The sequence below is a fragment of the Schistocerca americana genome, chromosome 10 (assembly GCF_021461395.2).
Source record: "Schistocerca americana isolate TAMUIC-IGC-003095 chromosome 10, iqSchAmer2.1, whole genome shotgun sequence".
Classification (NCBI taxonomy): Eukaryota; Metazoa; Arthropoda; class Insecta; order Orthoptera; family Acrididae; genus Schistocerca; species Schistocerca americana.
This window is the reverse complement of record NC_060128.1, coordinates 32,724,159-32,738,905: the sequence shown is the minus strand read 5'-3', so window position 1 is coordinate 32,738,905 and position 14,747 is coordinate 32,724,159.

Genomic DNA, 14,747 nt, shown 5'->3' with positions numbered 1-14,747 from the left:
CGGGAAGCTAGAGATTTTCGTAGTGCAAACAGAAAGCGTAAGGAATTGGATTAGAAAAGACTAAGTTGAGCGTAATTTCTGAAGGACTTTCCCTTTATGAAGGTACAGTGCAAGGCGCATCGTTGACACGACATTATCGCCTACTTAACTGTGTAAATGACAATTCCGCGACTCCAAGATAGTTGCTTCATATTTCTTGCTCAAACTCTACATATCTTACATAAAATACCTTACTGTGCGACCAAATTCGCCGTCTTTATCCTCTCAACATTTTGCGGCTAACTTTGCGACCAAATTCGCCGTCTTTATCCTCTCAGCATTTTGCGACTAACTTTACTTTGCTACCAAATTCGCCGTCTTTATCCTCTCAACATTTTGCGACTAAACTCGCCGTCTCTGTAACTCCGTAGTGCTGGCCTCCTTGGGCCCAGCTGATTGCTTAAAACTCCGTCTATCCTTGCTTGTATCGCAGTGTCCTGGGACACGTCATACAGTTAAATGCTACTACTTCAATAGTCGGTATTCCTTCGGAAACTACAACGAGAAAACAAAGAAGGCTCAAGGTTTTGAACAGAGATTTCCGCTTACTGGCGTTTAGCTGCGGGCTAGACGCGGTTCGCGTCTGACGTTGCCTGATCAGCTGTCGTCAGAGAGCACGGAACACTGTTCTCGTGAACTCTTCTTGGAGATGGAAGATCAAAGTCTGGGCTGAATAGTTTTGTGTCTGTGACAGATCAAAGTGGGTAGAACGGACTATGCCGCGAAACGGAAAAGTGAAGGAACGACACAGACAGCTAAGGGACCGCGCGGGTGCCAGCCGCGTCACGTAAGATACGTGCCCTTGCGGGTGTGGCATGACTCTTCAAGGGTTGTTCTGTTGATAGTGGAAAGATGAAAGTGGGTAGAACAGACTATGTCGCGGAACGGAAAAGTGAAGAAACGACACAGACAGCTAAGGGACCGCGCGGGTGCCAGCCGCGTCACGTAAGGTACGTGCCCTCGCGGGGTGTGTATGTGGTATGTCCCTCCAGATAAACATTCAAATACAAATCAAAATAAAGCATGGTTACATCCTAAACTACTCTTCTAAAACAATTTGTCACCTAAGACATCATCATTATTATTAACCAGATAATTGGCAGTACTCGGGAACTTACTCTAGCATGCTTGAAATCCTACAAAATTATTATCCTCATCAGTATAGTAACACAGCGACACATGGAAACACTAGGTTGATACAAATACTAAATTACTGGTGCTGGCAAAACTTTAGCAAAATTCTCTAAATAGGTAGTAATAAAACAGTCAAAATGAACAACAATAAGATAATACATGGACTTAAGTAATTGGACACAAGTAATTAGACATAAGTAATTGGACATAATCAATTAGACACAAGCAATTTGACATAAGTAATTGGCAACTCGTCATAGTGATATAAGCGGTGGCAAAACCGTAACAAAAGCAAAAGTTTAAAATATTATTTCCTTCAAACAAAACTTCCTTACTCTCCAGTTACATTTCATAGCAAAATGAATGTAAGCATCCCTTGGTATTCCTTTATGCTCTCGTTTGTGTCTTCATACCAACTAATAGACTTTGGTACTTTTACCTAGAAGAAAACTGTCGTTAAGTCATGGCAATGTTATGTGTAATGCTGTGGAATAGAGTAATGTCCCGTTAATACTTCCTGTAACAAGATTCTGATGAAAAATTATTTTATGTCTCCTTAAATGAACAGTCCAAAAATTATTAAACGTGCGATAAACCGTTTCCTGTGTTGATTTGTATTTGCAAATATTGACGATCATCAGTCACCCAGTCAATCGTTCAGGGATATGATTGTTGTTCCTTTTGTTAATTCCCTCACTTACCTGCTTCCATATAATCAATATTGGCGGCTCGACGAAGCTGGTTGCATCTCGAAGATGTCGATATGACTTACCTGTCGGTGCTTTGGTTTTTAATAAAATTAGAGTTCATCTGTCATATAAAGAGTGTGTAGGGAGCAAAGTATGTTCCTTACTATTGAAAATGTGCGCAAAGTTATTCAAAGGGTTCGTTATATAATGGTTAAGAATTTCTGTGTTAAGATTCAGTGCAGCTTGAGGTGCTAAGGTGCGACACGCGTCGCGCTCGTGAGATTGTAAGATGCTGACAGCACAGCTGACAGTACGGCTGCGTCCGGTTTCACTGGCTGGGCGGCAGAACTCGCGTTCACGCTGGGTCCGTCCTCTTGCTACGCGTGGAGTTTATCTCTCGGTACAGTCACAAAATTTCCTTCCAAAGTTATCTTATGTTGTTCACGACAGTTATGCATGGAGGATGTTCTTTTCTAAAGGACTCTAATAACTTCAATCGCTAGAGGTCACAAAACTATCGGCTTACAACTATTTTACTTAAACACTCTGTTCTTCAAAATTTAGGTAAATGGCAGGTGTTAGGCTTCTATATAAACTATATTTTGCAATGGCATTCCAAACCCAACTCCTTGGCTAACGCGTTCCCCACACAGCGGTCGTTTACAGGACAGATATAGCGGCAAGTGCCGGCTTTCTTGACGCCATATAGATCCCTTTATTAACCGTGGTGGTGATACAACATAGCCGGAGATCTATCTGAAATTCCAACATTTACCAATCCTGATGGTTTAGACAATGCGTACCAGGAAAAGTTCTCTCTCACGATTTTTGTTCCATACTGAAAATTCAAATAGACAATACACATAGATTCCCGTCTTTAGATAAGACTAATAAAATCTGTAGGGCAATATTAAGCTGGTGATTTTATTTCTATAACTATCACTTTAGGTTTGCTGTTTAAACTGCAACGTACGAATGTAGGAATGTGTAGCGTGGCTGAGGCACGTGGCCTGCAGGGTGATGGAGGGGGGTGTGGAGGGGCGAGGGGAGAGGTGCAGATTCTGCACGCACCAAAGACAGAGGCGGCGGGTGGGGAAGGGAGAACTGCAATGGCCGCTCTCTCTGCAGGCTGGTGAGAGGGAAGGGCAGGGAAGGGGGCCGCGTCGCCAGCTGACAGAGAGGGGCGGGGCTCGGCGCATGTGAACAGCTGTAAACAACAGCGGCGGTATTTACGCGACTCCTTCCGTGGCATTTGATAAACAGAAATACGTGGTACCAAAAAACTTACCTTGTTGTCTGTTCAACATCGCATCATGAAAACAATAAAACAGTACTTGAGGAAGACTCCTTTTACTTTAGAGTAGCCTATTTGTTGTTTAACTTGGACGTATTTATTCATGTTTTTATCGTTGTGTGATCATTTAGCAAAACATACATGTAATAGGGCATCTTTCAAAGGACAGGTAGACGGCAGCATGTAGTCATTGATCTACTGGCATTCGCGAAGGCGTGTTACTATCATGTTTTTATGGTAAAGCTTTAATACCTGTGTTCGTGCACTATTCACTAAATTAACAGGTGAAATATGAATCCCTTTGATATATTCTAGATTAACTGATTCTTTCTCTAAGTGTTCTGTTGAAAAGGACAATTTTCCCCTTAATTCCATGATTAAAGAATGTTTGTGGTTTTAATTCTCGACTGCTACGATAACATTACTGGAGACGTTAAATGACAAGACAAAATGATTACATAACTTCAGTCACTTCCATTAACATGTGACGTCATAAATTCTATTACCAGTTACCAACAGTTGCCAATTCTTATGTCTACTTATAACTAACATGCACAATTTAATTAAATGTATAGTAACTACGGTGTTTTCCGTCAATTAATTCTCTTGCTGCATGCAGGACTTTTCCAACTGTTTACATACCATTCCAGACCTACTTTCAGGAACGCAAATCATAGGGGTTTGACCTTAGAGCATATCTACGTTGCTGTCTAGGCGGTTGTATTACATTCTTTCTTGCTTTTTTGGGTGGAACTACTGGCGTAATAGGCCCGGTTTCACTGTTAGGTGGGGGTGGCTCGGGTCCTTTATACAGTTTCAATCTGTCAAAATGAACGATCACTGTGCGTTCCGCTAACTGAATTTCCGCATTTACTGGTGAAGTAAGCCGGATGATACGGTACGGTCCTTCATAAGTAGGTGTAAACTTTTTGGTTCTTCCTTTTTTACTACTGGATTGCTCAACATAACTAGGTCTCTTACTTTGTACTCAGGCATTTTTGCTTTTTGATTACTTATCTTTAACTGTTGGGCGGTGGCTCGGGCATTGTTCCCTCTTACTTTTTTCCAAATGGATTTTAGACGTCGAGCTAGACCTTTCACATCTTTGGATTTAATTCCAGGGGGCAGTTTGTCAATTTCAAAAAGCGAATTCATAGGGCGGCCATATACTGCTTCATAAGGTGAGTACCCTGTAGCTTCATGGACACGGCTGTTATATGCTGACGTGACGTATTGAACATACTTATCCCAGTCAGAGTGATGTTTATTAACATAGTAAGACAGCATGCGCATAACGGCGCGGTGGACTCGTTCCAGGCGTCCGTTTGCTTTTGGGTGGAACGTTCGCCACTTTTTAATTCGCAATAACCGACAAACTTCGGTAAATACCGCAGACATGAAATTCGTACACTGGTCTGTGAGTACAGCTTCAGGGCTTCCGTATGGTAACACCAAATGGGTGACAAAAGCACGCGCTACTGTTTCAGCGGACATATCTGGTATAGCAATGAGAATCAAGAACCTAGAGAAATGATCTATAAGGGACAGAATATACCGATTATTTTGGGGGCTCACAGGGAAAGGACCGACAATATCTGCTGCTACTACTGCCCAGGGATAAGTGGCTTCTGGTACCTGCTGTAAAGGCACTTTCGTTCGAGGTGGTAATGACCTCTTAACACAAGGTAGACAATTTTGTATATACTTTTGCACGTCTTTCCGTCTTCCTGCCCAGAAATAACGGGCGGCTATTCTGCAGTTTGTGGCGCGAAGGCCGTTATGACATGCCTGCAGGCTATCGTGACACTATGCGATAATCTCAGAACGTAATTCTTTCGGGATTACTGCCTGTTTACCCAAGTGGGTCTTTCGATATAAAATTCCTTCTTCAACGGAAAATTCAGGCAAAGCCACATATTTCTGACATTCGACGTCTCTTTGCTGTGCCTCCCTTAATTGTTCAATAGAAACGTCATTAGCTACGATCACTCTGACCTTTCGGCTTAATGCGTCGGCGTTCTGATGTAACTTGCCCGGTTTGTGTTTCACCTCATACTCAGATTCGCTCAGTTTCAAAGCCCAACGAGTTAGCCTACTACTAGGGTCTTTTAAGCTCAACATCCACTGTAACGCGGCGTGATCAGTGATGACAGTGAATTTTCTCCCATACAAATAACATCGGAAATAAGTTACACCAAACATGAGTGCTAGAAGCTCCTTCTCAGTTGTGCTGTAATTTGACTCTGCTTTATTAAGCTGTCGAGACGCATAACCAAATGGTCGTTCTTCGCCATCTATTTCTTGTGACAGGATGGCTCCTACAGCATAATCCGAAGCGTCCACTGACAGTATGAATGGTTTTTCAAAATCCGGGTACGCTAGTACAGGGGCTCTAGTTAAAACATGTTGAATTTGTTGCATAGCTTTATCACATTCTTTGGTCCAAATAAAACTAACTCCTTTTTTCAATAAATTAGTCAGGGACTTAGCAAGGGTGGCATAATTATTCACAAAACGTCTGTAGTAGTTTGCAAGGCCTAAAAATGACTGTAGTTCTTTGACATTTGTCGGTGCTGGAAATTCCTTTACTGCGGTGGTCAAACGGGGGTCCGGTTTGACACCTTCTCCACTTATAATATGACCTAAATATTGTACTTGTGACTGAGCGAAAGCACACTTTTCTAATTTTACACTCAAATGAGCTCCTTTTAACCTTTGCAAAACATCCCTCAGTCTTTCTGCATGTTCTTTTATCGTTTTAGAAAAAATAATAATGTCATCTAAATACACCAAGCAGGTTGTAGGTTTCAACCCACGCAGCAGCAAGTCTGCAAATCTTTGAAAAGTGGCAGGGGCGTTTCTCAATCCAAATGGCATCCTTACAAATTCATACAATCCTGTAGGTACAACAAAAGCAGTTTTATGGCGGTCCTGGGGTGCAACAGGGATCTGATGGTACCCAGAACGCAAATCAAGGGTGGTAAAATACTTACAGTTGCCCAGTCGGTCCAATGTTTCATCAATGCGCGGTAACGGATATGTGTCTGGTGTCGTTACCCGATTTACTGTCCGCATATCGACACATAGGCGATAGGCTTTCTCCCCATTTACTGATTTCTTTGGCACAACGACCACGGGGGACGCCCACGCACTCGAGGAGGGTTGTATGATTCCTGCAGCTAATTGCTGCTGAATCGTATCTTCAACTACAGACTGCAAATGATATGGTATACGGTAAGGTTTTTGTGCAATTGGCCGAGCTTCTCCGGTCGGAATTTCGTGCTGAACCAAATCCGTAGCCGGTAGAAATTGCCTCCCTTCAAACAACCACGAAAATTCCTCTAATACCGGCTGCAACATCCTTTTCTCCTCACTGTTTAAATGACCTAACTTCTCTGCTAACTGACTCCTTATCGTCGACGCGACATATCGCACTTCTCTAACTGAACATTTCTTTCCTTTCCTTCCTTTCTTATCTTTATTTCGCTGCTTCTCAGCTCCTCTTATTTCCTCAAAAATTTCCTGACCACTGGCAACAATAGTACCCTTCGGTATCACAACATCTTGTACACCAAAATTATCTATACTTACTGGTATCGCAAAACCCTTCTGTCTCCTTTCCGGTCGGCAGATACTTCTCTTTATATGTACTGATTGACGATCTAAAACATCAATCTGGGTGAGCGGGTCAACCAGAATGTCTGTATTATGCTGTTCTTGATTTTTGACATCTATCCTGAGAATCTTTCCACTTCCGCCTTTTATCCTCACAGGGTCAGTGGTTTTTATCGCCCACATCTGCGGTTTTATGGGAGACTGTGAACGGCGCCTTTCGCAGCTCCCTCGCGTCTGACGGGGGTGCGCACTGCCAAATCGGTGAATTGCTTCGCCGAACTGCACAGTTCGCGTTCGATAATCCACTCTCCCCTGATAACGGTGCAGGAAGTCATTCCCTAGTATGATGTCAAATTCACCCTTCTTTAGCCTCACTACCTCAATCCTCTGACTGAATTTACCACCGTCTATTTGCAGATTCACTACACACGAACCTGCAGGGACAATTACTTCCTCTCCAAGGCCACTGATATTGTACCGGGGTGGCTGTAACACCCTTCGATCATTTTTCTCCACAAACAATACACTAACTTGAGCACCAGTATCAACTAAAATTCTAACTGATTTGTTCCCGAGTACGCCAAATAGACTAACGTGTTCCTCCTCTTTACATTTTTCGGTCCTAACCGGGTGTATTATTTTTGTCGGGGGCGCGGGTGGGTGGCGGAACCTGCCCGCCAAGCGTTTCCCTGATTCGACCCCACGTTGCGGCGGTGGCCTCGCATCTGATTAGAAAATGGAGACTTTGTGGGGCAAACATTATTAGCATGACCTACTGTCTTGCAAATAGTGCAATACGCGACAGCGCATTGCCGTATGGTTGGGCTTCCCACAACGCTGACAAAATACTGCTTGTGCTGGGACCGGTACTGGGTTCGTTGGGCGCGGGGCGGCAGCGCAAAAACGCAACACCCCATCACGTAGCATTGCCAAACGAACAGCTTCAAACAGAGAAGTGGGGGAGGCAGCTTTGACTTCGCCTCCGATGCGGGGGTCAATACCGCGAACAAATGCATCAATTGCACGCGCTTCGGCTTCTGAGCGCAAAATTCGGTTTTCACTGGCATTTTCACCTAGCTTGTAGGTACGACAAGACACTGCTCGTATGCGATCTGCAAAGGTATCAAAATCCTCATTAGGCTTCTGCCTAAGGGTTGATAATTGATCTCTGTAATATGCGGTACCTCTGGTATCGGAATAACGCGTAGTCAATCCGCGGGCCAATACTTCAAATTCGTGCGTGTCACGCAATTCGTCCACTGTTTCTATGAACATTCGGGCTTCCCCTGTCAACTTGAGTCTGGCTACATTGACCAATAGATCATCCGGCCAGGCACACGTGCGACCCACATCACGAATATTTTGTAAGAACATAGCTACATTTTCGTGGGACTTCCCAGAAAAGGTGGGAATGAAATCAGCCGCAGGAAAATTGCTTACAGTCGCCATGTTAGCAGAAATTGTGGCGTTTGTATTAGAGACAGAATTAGTGTTAGTTGTCTCTGTTCGAGCATTTGTTACAGGGGTGGAGCTAGCTACAGGTATGGAAGTTCGCGCACTATCTTCCAGCGTCTGTTTCAAGACGCGGTTTTGCTCAAGAAGCTCCTGATTTTGTGCGAATAACTGGCGCATTTGCGAATTTATGGCCTCGAGCGGGTCTTGCGAGGCGGGTGCCTCTACGGGGGTATCCCGTTCCGTCGCTCGTGTTCCCATCGGCATGTTTACAATTTTATGGGACGCTAGTGACCAGAAAAAAGTAATGATTGTTACAAAAATAGGACGGCCACAAAGATTCTCAATCCAGCGGCGGAAGATCGTCGAAGATATAGTTGTAAGCATCGCGGCGACTTACATGGTGATGGCGATGGTGCGACGCATTGGTGGCGGCGACGGCATGGTGCAGTGGCGGCGAGCGGTGGTCGGCGGGCGGCGGCGACGGCGTCCGGACCCGTGGGCGGCGCCAAATGTGTTGGCGGCGGACGGCGCTGGCTTGGCCGGTCGGCGATGGCGGCAGGCCCCAGGCGCGTCGTTGACAGCGGCGGGCGACGGTGGGCGGCGCGGCGACGGCGGATGACGGCGCCCCGGCCCTGTCGCGCAGCGCAGCGCAGCGCAGGCCCCTCCAACTCAAGCAGCGGGCAGCGCGGCGGCGTCCAGCTCACGTGGCTGACTAGCGTGGGCTGCCTCGCTGCAGCGCGCGCCCTGTGCGTGTTTAGTGGAGCAGCCACGGCCCACGTGGAGCAAACGTGGCGGCCGGTTGGCGCATTCCATGCGCGAAGTGTACGGCGTCTTGCCGGGAAAAATTTAGCGTAGCGACAAAGTCACTACGGGAGCGCATCCCACTCCTGTCACCAATTGTACAGGATGGCGGGTATGGGCAGGCGGTGGGCGTTATGGAATAATAGTGTAAATTTTACAGAAAGGCCATTTATTGGCTAAAGCTTGATGAAAGGGGCTACATAGGCCTAGGGAGGTGAGGGTGAGCCAGAGCTTGCAATTTGGCGAACATTGTTCGCGAAGCTACCGAAAGTGGATGTCTGCCAAAACTAAGTCCACAGTGCAGCAGCACCGGGAGAAGCGGGGGGATGTTCAAAGCTGCAGGGAGCGCATCCGACTCGCGGGTCAGCAAGAATACAAGAGAGCCGGCTCGGCGACGGGCGGCCGGGTATATTCGACGCACCACGCGGATTCCTCCACCGTCATTGTTCAGGACCGAGCAAACCGTGCGGGCGGCATGGAACTTTCCAGAGCGTTGCCTGCTAAGCGACGCCTGGGGCGGCGGTACCTCGTCAGCACACGAGAGAGGCGCGTGAACAAGGCGCCCTTCGTCGGTGCTGACTTCCTGTTACTAGACCGTGGGATGAAAGAATTTACAGGCAGCTAACACTGCCGGCCGTGGCTTGGCCGTAATGGAAAAATGAAGTTACTGGTTGGAGGCTCATATAATAAAGTAAAATCTCCTATTGTCTGGCTCATCCTTTACATGAAGCGTCGGAATCTAAAACGGGACTCACAGGAGTGGTCCAAATCATAGAATGTTAGAGGGTCAGTCCTCTTGTACTTAAGTCGGCATTGTGCCTTTTGTATTAAATTCGGAAGCAATTTCTGTGTTTCATCGTCAATAAAAAGGTCCAAGTGATACAGTAAACCTGAAGTGAAGCATCGGAATCTGAAACTGGACTCACAAGAGAGGTTCAAATCATAGGAAATAAGAGTGTCAGTCTTCTTGACCTTAAGTCGGCATTGTGACTTTTGTATTAAATTCGGATGCAATTTATGTGTTTCATCGTCAACAATAGGGTCCTAGGGATACTGTAAACCTGAAGTCAAGCATCGGAATCTAAAACTGGACTCACAGGAGAGGTTCAAATCATAGAAAATTAGAGTGTCAGTCCTCTTGTACCTAAGTCGGCATTGTGTGCCTTTTGTATTAAATTCGGATGCAATTTCTGTGTTTCATCGTCAATAAGAAGGTCCAAGGGATACAGTCAACCTGAAGTGAAGCGTCGGAATCTAATCTGGACTCACAGGAGAGGTTCAAATCATAGAAAGTTTGTGTGTCAGTCCTCTTGTACTTAAGTCGGCATTGTGCGTCTTATATTAAATTCGGATGCAATTTCTTTGTTTCATCGTCAATAAGGAGGTCCAAGGGATACAATAAACCTGAAGTGAAGCATAGGAATCTAAAACTGGACTCACAGGAGAGGTTCAAATGGTAGAAAGTTAGAGTGTCAGTCCTCTTGTACTTAAGTCGGCATTGTGTATTTTGTCTTAAATTCGGATGCAATTTCTGTGTTTCATCGTCAATAAGAAGGTCCAAGGGTACAGTAAATCTGAAGTGAAGCGTCGGAATCTAAGTCTGGACTCAAAGGAGAGGTTCAAATCATAGAAAGTTAGTGTGTCAGTCCTCTTGTACTTAAAACGGCATTGTGCCTTTTGTATTAAATTCGGATGCAATTTCTGCGTTTCATCGTCAATAAGAAGGTCCATGGGATACAGTAAACCTGAAGTGAAGCATCGGAATCTAAAACTGGACTCACAGGAGAGGTTCAAATCATAGAATGTTAGAGTGTCATTCCGCTTGTACTTAAGTCAGCATTGTGCCTTTTGTATTGAAATCGCATGCAATTTCTGTGCTTCATCGTCAATAAGAAGGCCGAAGGTATACAGTAAACCTGAAGTGAAGCATCGGAATCTAAAACTGCACTCACAGGAGTGGTTGAAATCATAGAAAGTTAGAGTGTCAGTCCTATTGTACTTCAGGCCGCATTGTGCATTTTGTATTAAATTCGGATGCAATTTCTGTGTTTCATCGTCAGTAAGAACGTCCAAGGAATACAGTAAACCTAAAGTGAAGCATCGGACTCTAAAACTGGACTCACAGGTGAGGTTCAAATCATCGAGAGTTAGAGTTTCATTTCTCTTGTACTTAAGTCGCCATTGTGCCTTTTGTATTAAATTCGGATGCAATATCTGTGTTTCATCGTCAATAAGAAGGTCCAAGGTATACAGTAAACCTGAAGTGAAGCATCGGAAACTAAAACTGGACTCACAGGAGAGGTTCAAATCATAGAAGGTTAGAGTGTCAGTCCTCTTGTACTTAAGTCGGCATTGTGCCTTTTGTATTAAATTCGGATGCAATTTCTGTGTTTCATGGTCAATAAGACGGTCCAAGGGACTGAGTAAACCTGAAGTGAAGCATCGGAATCTAAAACTGGACTCACAGGAGAGATTCAAATCATAGAAAGGTAGAGTGTCTGTCCTCATGTACTTAAGTCGGCATTGTGCCTTTTGTATTAAATTCGGATACAATTTCTGTGTTTCATCGTCAATAGGAAGGTCCAAGGGATACAGTAAACCTAAAGAGAAGCATCGGAATCTAAGACTGGACTCACAGGAGAGGTTCAAATGATAGGAAGTTAAAGTGTCAGTCCTCTTGTACTTAAGTCGGCATTGTGCCTTTTGTATTAAATTCGGATGCAATTTCTGTGTTTGATCGTCAATAAGAAGGTCCAAGCGATACAGTAAACCTGAAGTGAAGCATCGGAATCCAAGTCTGTACTCACAGGAGAGGTTCAAATCATAGAAAGTGTGAGTGTCTGTCCTCTTGTACTTAAGTCGGCATTGTGCCTTTTGTATTTAATTCGGATGCAATTACTGTGTGTCATCGTCAATAAGAAGGTCCAAGATATACAATAAACCTGAAGTGAAGCATAGGAATCTAAAACTGGACTCACAGGAGAGGTTCAAGTGATAGAAAGTTAGAGTGTCAGTCCTCTTGTACTTAAGTCGGCATTGTGCCTTTTGTCTTAAATTCGGATGCAATTTCTGTGTTTCATCGTCAGTAAGAAGGTCCAAGGGATACAGTCAACCTGAAGTGAAGCGTCGGAATCTAATCTGGACTCACAGGAGAGGTTCAAATCATAGAAAGTTAGTGTGTCAGTCCTCTTGTACTTAAGTCGGCATTGTGCCTTTTGTATTAAATTCGGATGCAATGTCTTTGTTTCATCGTCAATAAGAAATTCCAAGGTATACAGTAAACGTGAAGTGAAGCATCGGAATCTAAAACTGGACTCACAAGGGAGGTTCAAATCATAGGAAGTTAGAGTGTCAGTCGTCTTGTACTTAAGACGGCATTGTGCCTTTTGTATTAAATTCGGATGCAATTTCTGTGTTTCATCGTCAATAAGAATTTCCATGGTATACAGTAAACCTGAAGTGAAGCATGGGAATCTAAAACTGGACTCACAAGAGAGGTTCAAATCATAGAAAGTTAGAGTGTCAGTCCCCTTGAACTTAAGTCGACATTGTGCCTTTTGTATTAAATTCGGATGCAATTTCTGTGTTTCATCGTCAATAAGAATGTCCAAGGTATACAGTAAACATGAAGTGAAGCATCGGAATCTAAAACTGGACTCACAAGAGAGGTTCAAATCATAGAGAGTTAGAGTGTCAGTCGTCTTGTACTTAAGTCGGCATTGTGCCTTTGTATTAAATTCGGATGCAATTTCTGTGTTTCATCGTCAATAAGAAGGTCCAAGGGATACTGTAAACCTTAAGTGAAGCATCGGAATCTAAAACTGGACTCACAGGAGAGTTTCAAATCATAGAAAGTTAGAGTGTCAGTCCTCTTGTACGTAAGTCGGCATTGTGCCTTTTGTATTAATTTCGGATGCATTTTCTGTGTTTCATCGTGGATAAGAAGGTCTCAGGGATACAGTAAACCTGAAGTGAAGCCTCGGAATCTAAAACTGGACTCACAGGAGAGGTCAAATCATAGAAAGTTAGAGTGTCAGTCCTCTTGTACTTAAGTCAGCACTGTGCCTTTTGTATTAAATTCCGATGAAATTTCTGTATTTCATCGTCAATAAGAAGGTCCAAGGGCTACAGTAAACCTGAAGTGAAGCATCGGAATCTAAAACTGGACTCACAGGAGTGGTTCAAATCATAGAGAGTTAGAGTGTCAGTCAGCATGTACTTAAGTCGGCAGTGTGCCTTTTGTATTATATTCCGGTGCAATTTATGTGTTTCATCATCAATAAGTAGGTCCACGAGATACAGTAAACCTGAAGTGAAGCATCGGAATCTTAAACTGGACTCACAGGAGAGGTTCAAATCATAGAAAGTTAGAGTGTCAGTCCTCTTGTACTTAAGTCAGCATTGTGCATTTTGTATTAAACTCGGATGCAATATCTGTGTTTCATCGTCAATAGGAAGGTCCAAGGGATACAGTAAACCTGTAGTGGAGCATCGGAATCTAAAACTGGTCTCACAGTAGAGGTTGAAATCAAAGAAGGTTAGAGTGTCAGTGCTCTTGTACTTAAGTCGGAATTGTGCCTTTTGTATTAAATTCGGATGCAATTTCTGTGTTTCATCGTCAATAAGAAGGTCCAAGGTATACAGTAAACCTGAAGTGAAGCATCGGAATCTAAAACTGGACTCACAAGAGAGGTTCGAATCATAGAAAGTTAGACTGTCTGTCCTCTTGTACTTATGTCGACATTGTGCGTTTTGTATTAAATTCTGATGCAATTTCTGTGTTTCATCGTCAATAAGAAGGTCCTAGGTATACAGTAAACCTGAAGTGATGCATCGGAATCTAAAACTGTACTCAATAGAGAGGTTCAAATCATAGAAAGTTAGAGTGTCAGTCCTCTTGTACTTAAGTCGACATTGTGCCTCTTGTATTAAATTCGGATGCAATTTCTTTGTTTCATCGTCAATAAGAAGGTCCAAGGGATACAGTAGACCTGAAGTGAAGCATCGGATCCTAAACTGGACTCACAGGAGGGGTTCAAATGATAGAATGTTAGAGTGTCAGTTCTCTTGTACTTAAGTCGGCAATGTGCCTTTTGTATTAAATTCGGATGCAATTTCTGTGTTTCATCGTCAATAAGAATGTCCAAGGGATACAGTAAACCTGAAGTGAAGCATCGGAATCTATAACTGGACTCACAGGAGAGGTTCAAATCATAGAAAGTTAGAGTGTCAGTCCTCTTGTACTTAAGTCGGCATTGTGCTTTTTGTATTAAATTCGGATGCAATTTCTGTGTTTCATCGTCAATAAGAAGTTCCAAGGGATACAGTAAACCTGAAGTAAAGCATCGGAATCTAAAACTGGACTCACAGGTGAGGTTCAAATCATAGAAAGTTAGAGTGTCAGTCCTCTTGCACTTAAGTCGGCATTGTGCCTTTTGCATTAAATTCGGATGCAATTTCTGTGTTTCATCGTCAATAAGAAGGTCCAAGGGATACAGTAAACCTGAAGTGAAGCATCGGAATCTAAAACTGAACTCACAAGAGAGGTTCAAATCAAAGAAAGTTAGACAGTCTGTTCTCTTGTACTTAAGTCGACATTGTGCCTTTTGTATTACATTCTGATGCAATTTCTGTGTTTCATCGTCAATAAGAAGGTCCAAGGGATACATTACACCTGAAGTGAAGCAACGGAATCTAAAACTGGACTCACAGGAGCGTTC